At 43.1% G+C, this 20,983-nt stretch overlaps 1 long non-coding RNA gene across 1 annotated transcript in view; it reads right to left on the reverse strand.

The window, feature by feature from the left end:
* Positions 1–236: 236 nt before the first annotated feature.
* The window catches only part of LOC120798188, a 46,179-nt gene continuing 25,432 nt past the window's right edge, over positions 237–20,983 (reverse strand). The window contains exons 2-3 of the long non-coding RNA XR_005708631.1: positions 6,527–6,776; positions 237–412 (exon numbers count right to left, since the gene is read on the reverse strand). This is a non-coding gene — a long non-coding RNA (uncharacterized LOC120798188). The remainder of the gene's footprint in view (positions 413–6,526; positions 6,777–20,983) is intronic.

Genomic DNA, 20,983 nt, shown 5'->3' on the forward strand with positions numbered 1-20,983 from the left:
TGATTTGTAGCCACTGATATCTGATTAGCTTTGTCCAGATTGTTACGCGAGTATCACTGGAAAAATTTGATCAACAAACAAAATGCTCTTAAGGCTGTTTTTAACCATCAGATTACAGGTGGATGACACTGACGCCGGCTAATTTTGAAATTTTTTTTGAAAGCACAAACTAAAAAGCCTGTAATAGCCTTTTATTGGTCTAACTGAACCCTCACAGGTCAGTTTCATTTCCATCTTCTTCTGCAGTTCCTGTCACCAGGCTGGCATGATTAAAATGCAAAATGCCGGCTGTGCAGCACCCACCTTGGCTGAAGCTGCCGGAGCTAATCACTCCCCATTGCTTCAAGGTGGACCTCCGGTATAGAGAGCAAATCCTGCTCCACTCTGCAGCTGCTGAGTTCACAGCATCTCCCTGCAAATGAAAGTACCTCTCAGTTTAAGTGGGCAGAATAAGACTTGGCCAAAAGTGTAAAACATTACATCTACCAGTGATGCCTTAAGTGCTCACCTTAAATTAGCTGAACAGTCTCATACAAAAGAAGCGTATTTTAAATTTGGACTGTGCCGTTGCCAGTGCACAGTAACACTTGGTTGCTTCAGGCTTTAAGTGGCAGTTAAAGTGTTATTTATACTATTTTTATTTTTTATTTATGACTGAAATGCCAATGTGTTTAAATCAGATTGCATCACGTCTTCTTATCGGCTATGAAGGAAAGCTCCCGATGCACACCGGCACAAATGGCCGACGCTTTAAACACACCGCTCTTCAACAGGCCGATTCATATGCCTACAAGCACCTGCTTAAGTGGAAACCGTGTAATGTCGTATGACCTCAATAAGTGATGGATCAACATCACCACTGCCAATAGGGACAAATACTAGTCATACTTTCAGAACAAAAACAATATTATTTATCCATTTGCCTATAAAAGATGAAACATATAGTGGTATAGTAATGTAAAATAGCCTTAAATATGAACCTAAAATGCTAAATGTCCACATAACATGTTCTATATACCAACCCCAGACTCTATTTGTGTTATACAATATTTTATAATGCCTGTCTACATGTGCTACCTTTTACTGTATATCAGTGCAAAGTAAAGAGTATTAAAGGCCATAGAAGAGCAAGTAAAACTTATATGTAACTTTTGCTTTGCCATTTGAGTTATGGCAAAGCAAAAGTTGGAGAAAGCAGAGTGTGCTTTTTTCCCCACTATGATGCAAAGTGATGGAAAATGCCGTAAATGCACTGAAGGGGTTGTATTTATCAGCTAGTATTTATCACGGTGTTGGTAAAAGTGCTGCTCTGTCTCCGTCCCTCTGCGGTGTCAGGAAGGATGAGGCAGCCCAAAAAAAAAAAAAAAAAAATTCACCATCTGCAGAGGAAGGTGGCAGCCGCGCAGTGATTGACCTCTTTAATTGATGCGGCTTTAATTATGATAATCGCCTGCCAGAGTTGCTGTTGTTTCACTTTGCCCAACGCCCCCCCCCCCTCGCCCCGTTTTTTTCCCAGCGTTGTTTCATATCCTGGCTTCCATGGGTGCAGGTGTTGTACAGATGTTTGGTTGCCTCCCCTCGACGCTGTGCAATTTGTTAGCCGCTAATCAGCAGCCACCTTTGCATTACTGCAGTGACACGTGCTGAAATTTTGAACTGAGTCGAAAGTCGATGTTACAGCGGGTCGCTGGAAACTTGTAAGTAATGTCTTTGGTTTCCAAAATAAGCTGGAGCTCTTGGTTATGAAGAACCGGCTTTCAAAATGAATACCCAGCATTTCTGACTAACATCTGACAGCTGGGTCTTTAGATTCATGTTATGAACTCATTTTCATATTCATTTCAAGATATGCACTTACATTAGTTTGATCAAAGAGTCATCATTTACCAAGTCTTTGATGAACATTTGAAAAACTAGAGACGTGTTTTAGAAAAAATGGAATTCGGTACTTAAGGTTTATGGAAAACATCTTTTTAAAATCTGCACACTGTGGTTATAACGATGCCAAAAACACAGGAAACTGTTACCTCAACGGACATTACCTGTGGTTTTGCGTGTCTCAGCCAACTTGCTTCCTTCAGTATATTCAACATTACAGGTAACCATTTCATAAACCGTGCATTCATTTCGATACTGTACGAAATTGAATGAAAACCGGTGGCTGTCTGGCACAGAAGAAAAAAGTACATCCCATAATCTGGAAATCTATACTATGCATCTGAAAATGGTCGGCAAAAATGTGTATATGATTTGTAGTCGAGAGACTAAAACTTGCAAACGTACTGGTACGGTTCTTTAAAATCAGCACAACCACCATTAATTTATCCTGACGCCTGTGACCGATCAAATGATCACTTTACTCCCATCAGTTTTATATCACTTAACCTGACTTACAGTTTAATATGAGTACATGCAATAATATGAAAAACTTTTTACAAAATGAGACTGTGACGGACCATATTTTACTGTGTGACACATACCTAACCTTTCAAATTACACGTCTGTCATTTAGAGCAACATTGGACTTCATATCTTTAAGTTTCATGGCGGATATTCTGACTTTCCAACCTTCCATTCCTTATACACTCATTTATATTGTGACACTGGCGCTATCTATGATATGTTTTTTTTGTTGTTGTTGTTTTTTAACAACCCAGATATTCCTTGTTTAAGAAATTTGGAACTTTCGCTACATATTCCCAAAGAGGATTCTGTACTTTGTGGTATAAAACTCTTTAAATTCTGTTTTCACTGAAACTTTTTGCAGCAGGAAACCCCTCCCAAAGCCACAGCATGGTGGCAAGAGCTGTAAGTAAAATGGGTTTAGACAAACAAAACACACACACACACACACACACACACACACACACACACAGAGTGGCCACCAGTGGCTCTGCAGTAAGTTTCCCTTCAAAGGATCCCCTCAGGATAGTCTGCGCGCGAACATAATCCAAGGCCCCTTTGAAGTGCACACTTGAAATGTCTTTTGGCTCGGCTGCTGCGAGTGGCATCTCAGCCCTTTGGGTTATTGGAGAGGAGAAGCGCTCCTCGGCCGACTCGAGGTGGAGAGGCAGCACCTGGTGGTCCCTGCTGCCTCTCCTCGCCACATTTCACACATTTAAAGTACACTGGGTGCTCGTCTCCGCAGCCGCCTCGCGACCACAGCCGAGAGGTATAAACGGTGCTCTCGTTTTCTGCCGGATAAAGCACGAGTACATTTTGGAGTGGATTTTAATAAATCCAGCGTGGCTTTGTCGCACAGTGGAGTTTCACTTGTACACACATTTCTCTGCAGGCGGAGCTGCTCTGAGGGCAGGAGCAGGTCTGATCTCATTGGTGGGGTTAAACGGACGGGCGGCGTCAGGGATACACAGTTTTCAATGAAAGAGCAACATTAGACACACCAATAGAAAACGTCAAGAACTTAGTATAGAGGAAAACGACAGGATGGATCATTGCACTTTGCTAGTGACTGAACTAACTGGCCCAGTGTCCCACCAATTATCTTCATACTGGACAATTCTGTAGCTCAGAATTTGTTAATGCAAGAAGCACTACGTCTTCGATGTGGGAAGCAGAGGGTAAAAGGTGTTGAGGTCAGCGAGTGCCTCTGACTTCGATCAAGAGGCCGTAGTTCGCATCCAAATCCAACAGTAATATTTGCCCTTGTAAAACCACAAACGCTGGTTAACCTCAACCGGAACTTAACTATATCGTTTATTTGCCATGAGCACAAACTTTTCCCAACTCAAACTATACCATACCTGCACATTGCAAAAAAATGTTTTCATTGAACGTGGGGCTTTGAAGAATTGTGCAATATCAACTTTCTGTCTGGTGACAGGGTTGGAGCTAACAAGCAAGTGAGCCGTTCAGCCTGGCTGACGTAGTCATACTAGCCTGTGGCACTCTAGGTCCCACAGTTGGAGTCAGTCTAGACCAATGTTCCTCATTTGACAATCTGATTCGGCAGTTAAAGAGCGAAAGTTGAAAAGAGTTGGTACTTTGTCACGGCCCCTGGGATTTCACTTAACCAAGATCATTTGTGCATACACGAAACGCTACTAAAACTCACATAAGACAGGTTGGGTACGACACAATGTTTAATAAATGTTTAAATGGGATTCCTCCATCAAGGTTTAACGAGCAAAAATACTGAGTTTGAAGGAGAAATAGTCATATAAGAACTCAAGTGCCCTATAGATTTGCTTCCTCAGACTTTTAAAAAGGACGGTACTTTATGTAACCCCATGAGACCCAGAAGGCCTATGGAGCTATTCTCTCAAACACGTGTGAGAGGGCTCCATCGCTGGTCAGAGAGACTATAACGTACTGCATTAGTAAAATGTCTCTCATGCGGCTAAACCTGATTTCTGTGCAGCGTGTCTCTTTAGCAGATGCCTGAAGTATTCACACTGATATTACCACAGAAACTAAGGGCATTTTCTTATTTGTTACATGTACTGGTCTTGCATTAACATTTCTTGCATTTATTTCCCTTTAATCCAGTGTATTAGAGTCAGACTGATGTGGCAGTTCATGGACATTGATCAGATGTTGAAGTTTCAGTATCATACTTTAGCATTAGCCAGCGTCACTCACCACCAACAGAGGTATAAATATGATTTTACTCGGCTTCAGAAGTAAATCTTCAAAAGTAAGACTCAAAGGGACGACTGCTGCTTTTGGAAGTTTTCTCCCAGGTCGTTTTGGCATGACAGTGGTCCCATGCAAAATTATATCAGAAATAAATGCTGGTCGTTGATAGCGTCAATCCAAAAATGTAGTTATCTTTGAGAAGAATACTGCCGACAGGTGGCAAAACACACACCTTCAGCTCAGAGACTCAGCGCTCTCTCTCACATTTTAATCACCGGCTCAACACATCCACACATCCAGCCACATTCAGAGTGCTGCCCGTCTCCTCCACAAGAGGCAGATAATCAACCCTGAAGTTGTTCAGGCTATTAAACAGGTGATTAGCTTCGGAGCGCTGCTTGACCGGCCGACACCGAGTCAAGAGCCGCTGCCATGCGAACGCGCGTCAAGGTTCTTGGCCTCAGAGCGGGTTCCCACCTTCAGGTACAGGTCAGTAAGGTTTCACTCTCCCATTTAATCTGCCTTCCTATTAGTGTGATCCACATTGTTAAAAGGTATAGTGATGATCAGTATAAATATATGTTTTTTCTGATAGTACAACCGCTTTTTGATTTTGTTAGTATTGGTCACTGTTTGTTTTAGAAGTCAGCGAAATGAACTGATCTGCATTTTGGAAAAACAAAAAAAACAAAAAAATAAAATAAAAACAACTACTCTATTACTTTGATCCCTGCTCTTGTTCATTGTAATGTTGCAGATTTCAAATCTAAAGCAGGAGCCAAAAGCCCGAAACGTGATTTCAATGCAAAACGATAACACTCAGACGTGCCAGAACGCTACAAAGCTGTGAAAACTGAGACATGAGATGATTGCAAATGTCTGAAGATTGAGCTTCTGAGTTTTTCTCTGAAGCTTCAAAGCTGACTTTGTGATTGTTTTGACCAATGACGTTATATCTCCCATGTTATACTCTGCTTACAAGAGAAAATGCTGGATCCAAACGTAGAGGAGAGATATTCAAGTTTGACGAATTTCAGTTGGAAAAGTCTTTGCTGAAATTGAAATCTTTGGTCAAACTAGGATGGAGGAGTTTCTTCTTACTACTGGAGATCTGAAGGATTCCCTTAGTTCTGTACAGCTCCCCATAAAAATGACATGAGTGTTTTAAAAGATTATACAGATGTTGTTCTGTACACAGGCCCTTCTGTTACACACCTACAGTATCAATCTGACACAGTGGACCTTTTTTTTTTTTTTTTTTTTAAAGGATATTCTCCTTGTAAAGAGCCCAAGCCTTCGCACAGCAAAGTCAGACAGGACTTTGCCGTTTTTACTGCACTTCTTATTAAATTTATATAAGAGATGCTGTTTGAGATGGTGAAGAGCGGCGACACTGTGTCGGGGTTTATGAAGTCGCTAGCTGTTAGCGTCACCCGGCTCGTGTGTTCTGGCCGAGCAGCTTAGTGTCAAAGAGAGGGACGTGCTTTTTCACTTTTTTGTCTTTCATCTGAATTTTTTATGTACTCTAACACACAGAAGTTTCCTTCTGTCTTTTTGCGATCGTACTGTCCCTCTCAGTTAATTTAAATGTTATTAGTCAGGTGCATAGCAAGAATTATTGGCTGCATTTGTTAATTTTGTATAATAAAATGTGTTGTGTATGCTGGCAACCTATTTTTGATATAAAAGTCATGCCAACTGTGTGTAACTGAAATACACCAAATTGAGAGAGGAGACATGAGAAGGGATGAGAGAAGTTACATTTAAAAGTAATGAGATCCTTTCATTTCCTACCTTAAAAACAAACGACTTAAGTCACAGCTATGATCCTCTGTAAGTTATACTATTTCCCAAGTTTAATCTGTATATCTGTCAGCGAGTGTGTGTGTGTGTGTGTGTGTGTGTGTGCGTGCGTGCGTGCTCTCACCATCTTAAGACTCCTCTCAGTAACGGCGAGTATCCAGGAGGAAGTGAGTCGTGACCCTCAAGTCCATCATGGCAATGGAGGGATTGAACAGAACGCTGGGGGGGCTGTAGAGATGATCGAGGAAGTCACTTTCATGCTTGGCTCGGCTCTCAGTGGAAAAAAAGAAAAGAAAAAAACAAAAAAACAAACCAAAAAAAAACAAACAAAACAAACAAAAAAAAAACGAAGCAGGCTGCACGCAGGAAGAACGCTGAAGGAAAAAACAGAAAGATGGAATCAGGAGTCATTATCTGGAGAGAAAAGGAAAACAAAAGCACAAAGAATTTATTTTTTTTAATTTTACAAACTAATTTTAACTTTGTCTCAACTACTGTGGCCTTGATTACATTCGGCAATAAATGTGGGAGGTCGCAAACATTACGGAGGAACTCGTGGATGGATTGGCGAATGGGCCCAGACCCAGAGGCCCAAGCTGAGACCCTGTGCTAGAGGCTCCGTCAGAAGGGACTGTTTCTTGGTGGAAAGTTAAAATAAAAATGTACAGACTCCTTTTTTTTTGGCTCCCCATCCTAATCTAAATTCTTTAATGTTCATTATCTACCAAGTCCAATGTGATATTTATTTCTACTCATTTTTTTCTTACACACAGCTGAACAGTGAACACATTAGCAATATCCCTGACAGCTGTGTAGCTCTAAACGTAACTTCCATTTTCTAGCATTTTATATCACACACACACACAGTATATCTTGTTCAGACTGGATTGCGGATCCGCTGTGGCAGAGAGGTTTGGAAGGTTAAGCCTCTCTTCATCTCCAGCATGGAGAAAATACTGACGCTCAGGTGCAGTTTTCAAGAAACAGCCTCACTTCGTGTTGCTTGAACACCGATGGCTGAGCTGGATGATCTCAGGGTTTTTATTTCACACTGATCACTTCATGTGCAGCTTGCACAGGGGTTTTTTGCTTTTCCCGTTTAATTGCATATTCTGTGTATTTATGTCTACGTCTGTGTTCTGGTCTACACTTTGCAAGACAAACAAGGTTTAAGTTGAACGTTCAAAGTGATGGTTAAATGGTTGACCTGCTGCTTAAAGAGACACAAAAATGACGACTCTCTCCTGTCTGTTCATGGGGGTCTAGTGATGCATGTGTCCATAGTGCAGCGATTTACTGACAGTCAGGATATTAACAGTGAATCAGTAATGGTCGTTTTATTTTTCAATCCATTTCTTAGCTTCTTTCTCTACATTTGTAATTGATTAACTTAAATTAGCACTTTACGTTGTCGTTTTTCTTTATTGTTCTAACGTATTAATATCAATCTCTGCTGTTTTTAGTGCCTCTGCTCCTCTTTTGCTTTGCCTTTTTCCCCATGTAAAGCACTTTGAACTACAATATCATAAAACAGTGCCATACAAATAGACTTGAACTCGATTATGCGCAAAAATTGTAATATAAATAAAGGTAAGTTTGAGGTTATTGTGAGAAAACATCTTCCCCGCTTCTTATGTCCTGCCTTACAGTAGTATGATTTAGAGAATCTGTCAAAAACAAGTCGTTTACGCATTTAGTAATTGGATAATACACACAATATATACACAGAAACCTCTACGTAGGGAATTTTGGGGTGGTCAAAAACTTCATTGCGTTATTTTATAAGAGTAGGTATCTCCTTTTCTCAGAATGGTTGATATCTTGCTTTGGAACAGAGCTCGTGACGACATGTTTTCTAAATCCTCTGCCCTCCCTCGACACAGTTTTGAGGAGAAGTCTGCACGGAGGAAAGAAAGAAAGAGAGACAGTGTATGTGAGTGCGGCCGAGGCAGCCGGTGGGAGATTAGCAGAGTTTTCTGCGAATGATCCTCGCCGACTGGCCAATCTGTTCAGCCGGGGTCTCGAATTCACGCAGACGGCGCGAGTAGTGACACCAACTGCTGCGACAGAAAGGGAGAGCAAGCAGGAAGTTCCATGGCACGCCGCCCGTCACGTGACTGGTCCACGCTTGGTCCCCATCCAGCCATCTGTTTTTTTTTTTTTTTTCTTTCCTTCTCTGTCTTTCCCCACACTGCTTCCTCCGCTGTACTTTTTGGTTCCTCCCCTTGCTGGCCACTAACCGGTCACATGTGGCCTTTGAGAGAATATCTTGAAAATTATGGGTCTAAGGGGCTTCCCTGTCTGGTTCAACACTACAGTGGTTCGCGGCTCATTCAGTTTTTGAAAGAGAAAAAAAATATCTTCTTGAACAAGTAGAAGCCTGCTGATACTCGAGTTTGTTTTTTTTAATAGTTTGGAAGGTTGACTCATTACTGCAGATTAGTTGTTTGTTTTTTTTTTACACACATCGGTCCCTTCAAACTGTTGATTAAGCAGCACGTATCTACGGCAGCGCTACACGTCGCCCGGGTCATATCACTGAACTGCAACTGGGCACTATGTTCCTCCGTTCTTCTGAACCACACCTGGGTTCTACGACAACCTCAAGGCTTCACTAAGCCCATCAAACCACAGCCCTGGCTCAGGCAAAACCTTTCCACTGCGTGGAAATGCCCTTAAAACGGATGAAAGTGCAGAGTTCAAGCCGAGCCGCAAACACAGGAGCCACAAAAAGTTCTGCTCAACCCAACCTCAGCTGTCCAGACCATTTTGAAAATGACTGCTCCGACGTGTTCAGGCATCGAAAAGGGGCTTGTTTAGGAGTGAGCTCGCCAGATTGACAGGCGTCTCAGTCGTGACGGGCGCGATCAGACTTTCCCACCATCGTGGACATGGACATTACTTGAGCTCCACAATGGCCATGAAAGGTCCCGAAAGTGTAAATACCAAAAACAGTTCATTAGGCCTTCACATGTTAGGGCCCATAGGGGATCTGCATTAGTGATCTTCTGTGGCTGGGCCTCATGGATGGCACAAAAACAACAATGAAACAGCTTTCTGTGACTTTTTACTCTGCATTGCACCCGGTAGCTCAGCCTGGGACGATACAAAGAGTAATTTCTGAGTGTGTGTGATGGCACGCCTTTTGAATCCTATGGTTCTATATAGGTAAAACAGTGTTTGTGCTCGCTCCTTTCAGCCCTATGTTTAGGCCCCAGTCAGAAGGGCGATAGCCCACGCCGTTTCAATAAGAAAAAGCCGAAGTACATCGATGCCGACTCGCACAGAGAGACAAGACCAAAAGTTGTACAAGGCCCTAATCCTGTCAGGGATAAAGGTTCATCTCCCTCCTGTGAACTCTAATCTCTGATGATTTTGACTGAAGCCTCCACACTGACACACTGTGTCTGTATCCGTCCAGTAATTTGCACCGTGGTAAATGAAGACAGTGTCAGCTCCACAGACTCCATATGGAATATAAAAAAGTAAATGATTCAGCACAGATAAAACTGTAAGACAACAAAACATAATTGCGTTTTGATGTCAAGCCTCTTTGCCTGGCTTTCATATCCCGGATCATTTGCCTGCATCGCTTTGGAACAGAACTTGTTTCAAACGGCTGCCTTTCTCTCCAATATTGTGCTAATGCATTTAATTTAATGTTCGCAGTCGCCGTAATTGGTATAATATTGCTCTATAATACATTGAAGGAAACCTTAGCATTAAGCACTAAATTGAAATTTTGAAGCGAACGGTGAAAACGACTGTAGGGGCAAAGAAACCCCATTAAATGTAATTTGTTCTGCATGGCTGTGGGGGTAATGGTTACCGAGACACTCCTTTATTAAGTCGAATAGGTAGTGAGGTAGCCTCAGATTTGCTCTCTTTTTCACACACACACACACACACACACACACACACACACACACACACACACACACACACACACACACACACACACACACACACACACACACACACACACACACACACACACACACACACACAGGCGTTATGCTGCCGACACACTGTTAGTGGAGGTATTCAGCAAGGTGTAAGCTGTCGCCTGCTGTTATTCCAGCCACAAAGTGAACGTTAAGCAGCCACTGGAGGACTGCTGAACACACACACTCACACACACACACACTAGACACGTTAGAAACAATGCGTGCGCGCGCACACGCACACACCTTATTCTTGTCCCTTAATATCACTTGTATATCCAGGGTAAGGCTGAAACTGTGGAGACAGATTTCAGGAGGAGGAAGAAGAGGAGGAAGGAGAAAGATAAAGTACAGGAAGGAAGAGGAGTATCACTGAGGGAGGGGGGAAGGGGGTAGGAAAAAAAGGATGGAGAGATGGAGGAGGAGAAAAGAGGAAGAGCTAAGGGAAGGAAGAGACAAAGATGAGGCCAGAAAAAGGGGAAAGGAGGAAAAAGTGAAAAAGGTGGGAGGAAGAGAGGAGGAAAGACAAAGAAAAAAGAAACAGTTGGATAAGGGAGGAGGCAGAAGGAGGAGGAGAGAAGGAAGGAGGGAAAGGAAGAAAAGGAAAGGAAGAGGAAGAAAATGGGAGGAAGAGCAAACAAACAAGATGAGGAGAGAAGGGGGTTGGAGGAAAATGAAGAGGGAGGAGAGTGGGAGCAGGAAGAAGGAAAGGAAGACAAAGATGAGGAAGGAAAAGAATGAAGATAAAGGAAGGCAAAGAGGAAGAGGAGGGGAGGAGGGAAAAGAGAGGTAGAGAGAAAGGGGAGGGCAAAGAGGATGACAAAGGACGAGGAGGGAGGAAAAGGGAAGGGGGAAGTGATATGGAAGAGGGAAAAGAAAAAGGGGGGAGAGGCAGAAAGAAAAGATAAAGAAGAGGAAAAGGAGAAAGAAGGGTAAAGGGGAGATGGAAGTAGAGGTGGAACTAGGAGAGAGCAAAGAGGACAAAAGAAGGCCATGAAGGGGGAAGAGGGGAAGGAGATGGAGGAGGGGGGGGCAGAGGAAGAGGGGGAAGAGTGATAGAAGAATAATATGAGGAGGGAGAAGGTGAAGAGGCAGGAGAGGAGAGGAGGAAGACGAGGAGGTCCCAGCGGAGGACGGTAGATCAAACACAGACTCTAAGTCAAACTCCACTGAGAGATCTTAAACCTCCTTTGTAATTGGAATTTTAAAAGTTAATACAAAGACGCTCTTTCAGTAAGATGTCTTTAGCAGATAGAAAAAAACACAAGGATGACTTTTTTGTCCCTCCAGTGATCACTTCCCTTCAAGCAGGAAAATGAAAGACTTCTTCTGCTTTGGTGTGAGGACTGTTTTTTTTTATTTTTTCGTTTCGTTTTTTTTTAATGTGCACAAAAAACAGAGAAGCCGAAAGTTACGCAATTTTTCTTGATGCACAACAGTATTTCCATCCGCCCAATACTGCTGCGTAGCGCCTTCCAGCTACAGTGCGGGTTGCCAGGTACAGTCAGTGAGCGCGGGCCTTGGCGATGGCACAGCATGAAACTAAAACGACAACTAGAATTTCCACACCGACTTCCCCTACAAGACCACAAGATTATGTGATACTGAACGACAAATTTGCAAGTAATCAAATAAGAAGAGCTGAACCGACTGGTCTTGGCATCTATAGAGGCATGATGGCACCGAACCTGGCAACCTCTTTCCAAGCGTCAATCTAGACAGGGGAGTAGTGAATGCATTCCCTCCGGCGTGTGCATCAGCAATACAGTATACGTGTTGGTCATTACCGGAGGAGAAGGAACAATTCACCGAGACCTCATCCAGTATTTGACCAAATGTTTTTTTTTTTCCACGCGGTCAAATCGTTAAAACGCAGCTACACAAAGATGCACTGAATACTAACAGTCCTATTTCAAAGCCTAATGTCAGGGAGGCAGTGGGTGTTGGTGTGCATCAGTGGGAGCTGCGGAGTTTTGCTCGGTGGAGGAACAGATGGGAGAAACTCGCCAGGGGAGGATGAATTCCGGTCAAAAAGAAGGTGACAGCAGAGCGTGACCGCCAACATGTCCGCCACATACTTCTGCCTCTCTGTCTCGCTCCCTCTTTCCCCCTTTCACTGCAGCCTCTCTACCCGTCCATCTCTCCACCCTCCTCCTCTCCCCTTCATCTCTCTCTCTCTCTCTCTTCTCTATCCGGGGTTTTCAGTCATCAAAATCACCCAACATCCGGGTGCTCAGATGCTCTTCGCTGGTTCGTGTGTGATGGGAGGGGTTTGGGAGCAGGGATAGAGTGAGGGAGGCTGAATACACCGCCAACCACAGAGATCTTGATAACTAACAGGGGAATGGCAAATATACTGTATATATAAATGTGTCTGCGAGGGATATTTGGCTCAGGGATACTTTCAATATTTGCACAAGCCTTTTATGCAAGTATGCGGTTCACCAGAATGTGTCTTTTTCCATATGAAACTATCTGAGCTTTTTCATTTTTTGTTCATTTCTGATGAAGTTGGCCAGTTTCCAGACTCCTGAAAGTCAGATTTGCAGGGCTTTTTTTTTTGTTTTTTTTGTTTTGTTTTCTCATTTTGCTTATGAGCCTTTTTAGCGGCTCCTGGCCAAAAAACACACTAAATCCCCCCGGAAAGCGGCGGTAACTCTGGGCGATTAGGAGCCGATGCGGACCCGAAACATGACTTCTTCACCCGCTGAGTTGGTTTAAGGCGGATCATTAAGAGCGAAAGACTGAACCAGGCAAACTTTGAAGCAGTCCAACATTTAAATGACGGTGAAAGCTAAATTCTGCACGAGGAAAGAAAAGTTCAGCTGCCCACCATCTGATTTTCATAAGAATCGTTTGAGTTTTAGTCCAAAAGATTTTCATCATTTAATCTGAGTGACAGCAACTCCCACTGAAGTGACGACCATCATGAAACTCAACACTACTACATTATTTTGCTTTTTAAAAGAAACACAGGTAAGAGAGTGACAGACGGGATCTTCTGTCTCAGAAGGGAAGAATGAACAAATTGTATGTGCATCGAGTGGGTGTGTGCAGACAACAATGTGCTACTCAAGATGCCTTTGAAGGCTTTTCAAGTCCTGGCGACAGGTGCAGCCATCGTAACAATTCGGCATCAATCAATTTATGGCACTTGTATTTAGTCCAGTTATTCAGTTCCCCCCCCCGGTTTCCATCAATGTCTCGCAATTGTCAAGCTGGTTTCTGCTTTGTGTAATTTGAACGATGAAAAGGTGCATCGTCGTAGGATTTGTTGTGTACACTAACCTAAGACACCTTACGTATGTCAGAACGGCGACGACCTTTTGAATCACACAGGGTTTCTGGATCTAGGTAATCATTTGTGTTTCTCAAAACGCAATGATGAATACTATTTTAAAACTACACGACCATGACACCCCCCCCCCAAGTAAACAACACTAATACTACTGCTACTGACAATTTACGCATCAGAGGCAAAACACAAAAAAAATGCGTGACGGCGACCATGTTGACTCCACAGCTACTAAGGACAGCGCACGCTCTGTCAGTCTCACACTGTGACACAGGAGCGGACGAACTAAAAAGCAGCCTCCCAGTGCCATTTCACATGTGAATACCCAGCATGCATTAGGTGGCTGTGGGTAGGTGAGCCTCGGGACAAATTACAGCTCTATGCTCAATTGTGTAGGAGGACAGATTTTAAACCAGGCACCCGAGGGCCTGCATAACCTCAGCTAAGGCTATTAATACACAGGGTAAAGTCATAAACCCTGTCCTGCAGGGACACAGATGTACGAACACATATACACCCGGATATGTGCACACAGACAAAGAGGATCGTTTCACATGCGACACACATATCCATGTCTAGATATGGATCGAGATATCTAGATATATAAAGGTTTTTTAATCTGTCTGCTTATTAACATTCAAATGTGTACATTAGGGATACATTACACACAATTTATCTCCGTTTGAATATACACATTTGACATATTTAATACTTGAATATATTTCAGTTTGATTCACCTGTGATTTACTGCAGTTTTACTGATTCCATACTAACTGCGTATGAACCTGTGAAGATTTTGCCCGAAATGACTCGAAAGAGACTTTTTGATCAAATCGCTCGACATGAATATTTATTGTGATTTACGGTACCTCGCGTTGTCGTGAATATTGTTTAAGCGGGGAGCTGAAGTCCCATCGTGTAAATGTTTAAGAGGTTTTTTTCTTCAGTCTGGTGAAAGGGAGATATTACCTGAGGGGAGGAAAAAAAAAAAAAACATTCATCATTTTAGGGAAAAAAGGTCAAACTTGAATGTTGTGACACAAGAGTTTTAGTATTCCATATAATACTTTTTTTTTTTTTTACACACTCCAAGCGTGAAAGAATAGGATGACGGTGGACGTTTAATTCTTCATAAACGGGATGACACACGTGCCGTCTTGCCCCGCACGCACCCCCATTGTGGTGCACATCCGTACAAGCTAAACCCCTCCCGCCACCCTCACTCTCCTCAGGGCTTTAAAAAAACAGGCAAACTGAACACACAGACTCCGATCCAAGAAAACAGATGCTGCTACGCACCAACACATGCAGAAATTGATATCATGTCTTTAGCATCACATTTGTCATATGCGCTCTCTCTCTCTCCATCGCATGCCACATGCACGAATACCACGTACTCGTACACTAACATGGTGAACACACACACACACACAAAAAAAATGTACGCTTGCTGTTTACAAATTGGAGATGTGTGTGTGCAAACATTTATGAGAAGAGGAACTAAAGGAGCCCAAGCAGGGTGCTCTGACGATAGCAAGGGAGGAGGGATTTAAGAGGAAGGTCCGTCTGCAAGGCTCAGCTGAGGGCAGAAACCCCCCAAAGGCAAAAAAAAAAAAAAAAAAAGACAAGACAGCATCCTTACCATGCTACCTTATGAAGTCTTGCTAATCTTTGAGGTTCAAATTGATAATAATATCAATAATATCACATCTCACACACGTGTTCAACTCTTACACGGGTCTTGTACCAGTCCTTGGGTGGTCCAAGCCCAGGAGAGCAAATTTTCCAGGTGTGACACGTACATCATGGTATGGGGCTGCCATCTGATTTGGCGCCTGCGCTCATGAGCAACTCGCCGTCAAATGAACGTGACGGCTGTTTAGCCGGGCCCTGCCTCGCTATCACTACCATCCGTGAGTGGAACAAACAAAGACGAGAGAGACGGCTGCTGTGCGGGGACAAAAAGGATAAATGTGTCACAGAACCACCAGTGCTCGGTTGGCAGGTGAAGAGAGCAGAGCACAGCTTTGAATGAAAGGAAGTTGTTGTCCGTCCGTCCCTCCATCCGTCCATCCGTCCATCCGTCCATCCAGTCTCTCTGCTTAGACTCGGTTTCTTTGTTTCTCTGGCCTCATGTCACCACTAGCAGGGTTTTTTTTTTTTCTTTTTTTTCATAGCAAGAAGGGAGGTAAAAAGAGGCACCAGAAAACACAGCCGCAAGCTAAAAGGAAAATAAGACTCATTTTTGAAATTGGAGCGGCGTGTGTGTGTGTGTGTGTGTGTGTGTGTGTGTTTGAGAGAGAGAGATGAGGCAATGCCACCAATGATACTGCTGACTGTCTGTATCTTTATACATTTACACACACACGCTGGCAATCAGAACAACTAATGATACGACTGTCAATCTCTTTTTTTTTAACTCACTTTTTCTCCGTCACACAAACACACACGCACACACACACAGACACACACACACACGGACACCAACATGCTTGTGGGTTTTTTGCTCCACGCTGTCACTCTGCCATACTGAGGAGGCAGGTGTTAATTACCGACTAAAGCAGGAGCTAAAAAGGTGCACGGCTCAGAGAAGGAAGAAATTTGACACCCTCCCCCCTAACACACACGCACACACACACACACACACACACAAACACCATCACCACCTCACACACCCACGGCAGCCAAAACAACACACCTTTGTTCCCCAATTAGAAGCCCTGCAACTCGGGACTTCTCATTTGTCGCCACGGTGACGGTGGCTTAATCAATGTAGCACAGGAGTCTCAAAGTTCAGCAGAGAAGAAACTTTCGTCAACTCTGTTCACACTGCAACTTAAAACTGAATCCAGATCAGATCCCTGAAATACAACGTGTGTCTAAATACCTTTAGGCGTTTTATCTGCGGGGTTTCGTTTTCCCCGAAACAGGTGACGCTGTTTACAAGTTTACCAAATCAACCTTGGGAACACAGTTTAGGACTTTATGACAGTCTTTAGCTTCGGCACAGTTCGGAGGTTCGCAGCCCAAAATATTAACTTTCCAGTTGATTACAAATGATAACTCAAACAACGAAAGTGTAAAGTTGGCAGTGACGGTCCCTACCAATTTCTACGCTCCACTTAAGGTCCTGTGACCCAATATCTTGATCATCCTCACAAATGTATTGATTTTATTTACAACTTTTAATTTTACTTTTACGTGCGTAGTCTCCGTCCCTATTCTCGACATCCTTTTTGCTTTGTCTACTGCATTATTATGTATTAAAACTGGCTAATTGTCCTGTCTGTTCCTTGTCAACAGCAACTAACTGCAGCGGGCCTGGAAGGTGGAAGAGTGCTTGAGGCAGGGAATGAAGTGGCCTACTCAGTGACTGGTAATTTTAAAAAAGCAATTTTCTTTCTGGATTCAGTGTAACTTTGATATTGTTCGGTAAAATCCTTGTGGGGGAAAAATATAATTATCTTAAGTTTGAGCTCAGCAATTTGTTGGAGAATTAACAGACTTTTTAAGGGTCTTTAAATTTAGAGTCCTTATGATTGGATTGTTGGCTCTGTTTTTTATGTTTCCTTTTCCATGCTCTTGTTATTCTTTGTTTTGTATTGTCGTCCGATGTTTAATCTGTTCTTTTCCTGCTGGACAGGACTTTGTATAAACCCTTTGGCTTTCTTCTCCCCTGCACAAATTCATTTAGCTTTATTACTTCACTACTTTTACTGCGATGTTTTCATTTGGTAAAAAACAAAAAAAACAAAAAACTGATTTGACTCTTGGTTGGTTTAGAGACACCTGTGGCGACTGGTGGTAACAACAACTGGCCTTTCAACATATCGTTCGGTGGGAATGCAACTTGCGGACCACCGGGGGCAGCAAAACAGAAATGCAACAGAACAACAGCAGATGCATCCGTTTACAGCGAACCTAAACAAAGCGGTGGTGCTGAGAGAAATCGGTGTCACCAACATCGTTACGTACAGCAACACTGAACTTACGACAATCATGACGGCAAAGGCAGACCCTGCCAGTAACGATGGAAAACGGCTAAATGGAAAATACATCGAATGGTTATTGCAAAAAAAAAAAAAAAAAAAGCAACTATAAATAGTATCAAAAATGGGACTTTATGTAATGCAACATGAAAATTATATTTTAACTGACTGTGTTTTTCCTTCTGCAATCCTCTGCATGGACTCCCCTGGATCCACCAACATGTGGGTGGTCCACAGGAAACTACAGCTTTCATTTTTTAATTAAAAAAAAAAAAAAAAAAAAACACGAAAATATTGCTGGTAGCCAAAGAACCTCTCTGTTTTGGAGGAAAAGGGAGCAGCAACAGCAACAGCCTAGCAACTTTGGTGGTCACTTGCAAAGAGCCGGCGCCTTTGCAACAGAGAAATCGCTGGTCATCATCTCGCAGTTAGAGAGGAGGAGAAGGAGCAGGATTCCCAGCAGCTCAGTGTCAATAAAACGAAGACAGGAGAGGAATGGGGGGGGGACAACTTCGACCGGAAATTCAATGTGGCATCACATATGGGACACATAAGCTCCGTCCTTTATAGTTTCTGTGTGTGTGTGTGAATTTCGAAGTAAGAGTCCTGGTGCATTTGAAGGTATGCAAAGCTGGCGACATGTGTAGCCATCATAAGGTCTGTGTCTATCTGTGTTTCATTTTCGGGGGGGGGGGGGGGCAGAGTGTGTATCTGCGTGTGTATGCATGCGCACGTTTGGGATGGGGGAGGGGGGGGATCTGAGGACGCCACAGGTTTGAGGCAGATGGGCTCTGTGTCAGCCATGACAGGCGGCCAGGCTTCCTCTGCACATTTTTGGAGCCCGACACACACACACACACACACACACACACACACACACACACACACACACACACACACACACACACACACACACACACTGCCCCCCCCCTCCGCATCTCTCTGATCAGGTAAATCTGGGCACCCTGTGGAAAGTTCTGGGGGATGAATTTCGCCTGCGGCTGTGAGTTTTGTGACTCGGCTCCATCTGTCACAGATCTTCACCGGCCTCAGCTGCCAGGAGGGACCACACCTCCTCCTCCTCCACCACCTCCTGCTCCACCTCTTCTTCCTCTCTCAGAGAGAGAGATAGGGAGACAGAAAAAACTAAGTGGAGGCACAGGGGAACATGCCTTGCTTGTACAGTTATTAATTATGTAAAGATTAGAGTCTGTTATTTGTCATTTGTTGACTGGTATTTTCCTGTGTTGCTCTGCTGCAGCACATACAGGTGCACATGCAAACAAAAATCAAGGTACTAATCAAAAATAGCACTGAAGACAAACATGCAGTAATTGAAACAAGACTCAATCTGAAATGTAAACGCTTGGCTTTCAGGAGCTTTCTATTTGGTTATAATATTGAAAGGGCCTGGAGCTTCAAACAAAAACCTCTCGATGAGGAGGAAAGAAACAAAAATCAACTCAACATTCCGACCAGAGGCAGAATCATCCAAGGATTTTAAGGAAGAAAAAAAACACAGCCGGTGTTTCCTGTCTGACGATGAAAAATTGATTTTCATTTTCTGTCGCTTTGAGATTAGTTAGTGTCTAGTGCGGTAACATAGATGACTCACGACAAAGTTACTATGTGAGCGTGTTATGGCACCCTTGTTCCTGGCTTAACACCGTATAACCGTTTTGGTGATCCGACAACACAGTTTGTCAGCTTGTGATCTTAAGAGCAAAAGGGCTTGTGACCCGAGCATGAAAGAAGAAAAAACTTTTCTGCAGCGTGAAACGATGTGATACGAAATGAGGGTGGAAAACGATTTAAACACTTGTCGTGTTTCATAGAGAATTTGCAAATGAATGAAACGACTTCTTTGATGCAGGCTGTGTTATTAACTCAAAAACCATTTCCAGTCATGACTAACAAACCTTATTTTTTGACGTAAGTGGAGACTAAGTCATCTAGGACTGATTTTTCACCGAGATAACCGCAAAGATTGACAAAAAAAACTAAACAAACGAACAAAAAAAATAGTTACTGTACCGAACACATGCTGACATAGAAATTCCGTCCTGTAAGAAGCACCACATTGGTTTTTTCTGGCAGTAACTAGAAGCTAAGAGCTAAGGGGCGACTTGCTAATACGTCCATTTTTCTTAGAAATCCGTCACTGCTCGATTATCTCAGTAAGATCACAGGGTGAACCAGCCAAATCTGAAAAAACGCTGACCACCTTCACAATTAAAATTGCAAAACGACAATTGTTATATTATTATTATTATTAGGAAAAGGCGAATACAAAGTAATACAGCAACATTAGTAGTATTATGAGTTTATCTGTTATCGGCATATATCTGAATTATGATAAAGTCCTCCAGCAGCACAGCGAGGGTTAACTGCTGCCCGGAGGAAATACCTAATTCATCCTCTACGGTTTGGTTCCTCTCTGAGCTATTTCCTGTTGGACGAGCCCTACAAAGCGCTGCCAGATCAGCGAGCATGAATCATCTCAATATAGCCTACTTTTTTTTTTTTTTTTTTTCCCCTCCTTCTTCTTACAGTTACACTTAGATGTTCAGCTGATGCTCTTATCCAGAAAAAGACCAAATGTGTGCAGTGGAGGAAGGAGCCCGAAATTCCACACACGTCAGGATTACGGGGCGGCAGCGGTGAGGAGGTCAAAGGTCAGAGTCCCTGTGTGTAGTGAGGGATGGAGTGTGACAGAGGTGGTGAATGGGGAAAACGATCAGGTGCAAGTAGAGGAAGAAAATGAGACGACGGGTAAGATAACATTTCTATTTTGACATCACTTTTGGAAGAGTGAGGCATGAGTCTGGAGTCGGAAAAAGTCCATTACAAAAGCTTTGGGGGGCAGATTTTTCTCTCTCGCAAATTTTTTAAATGTCTTACCATCTCATTAGAAAGCGAGTTAAATAGGTCCCGTGTGACTGGGTGTGTGCGGCGGGGGTAAGTGCGACAATGCTTTGACTTCTTTTCACCACTGTTTCTCGCACACAGCGCCTTGACTTGACTCGCTTCGGGCCCCAAGAACTACCGGGCCGGCCCTGTAAGACTTTTCTCTTAGAAAAAAAAGTTTTAAATTATGTTAGAAAAAATTATAGATGTTGATTTGATGGGAGAAAAAAAAATGAATGTAGGAGCCGTGGCCTTGTGTTAAGATGCTTCATTTATTCTGGTTTTCCACATTTGGTTCAAGTTGTCACTTCAACTACCACTCAGCGTCTTAATGTGTGCTGGGTCTGTGTTTGTCTAAAATTTCTGCTGTTGAGGTTAACCCTGTATCTCCATATCTCGCTTTTCAATAAGGAAGAACACTGCCTTATTTAGCCCTGACAACAATG

The sequence above is a fragment of the Xiphias gladius genome, chromosome 13 (genome assembly GCF_016859285.1).
Source record: "Xiphias gladius isolate SHS-SW01 ecotype Sanya breed wild chromosome 13, ASM1685928v1, whole genome shotgun sequence".
Classification (NCBI taxonomy): Eukaryota; Metazoa; Chordata; class Actinopteri; order Istiophoriformes; family Xiphiidae; genus Xiphias; species Xiphias gladius.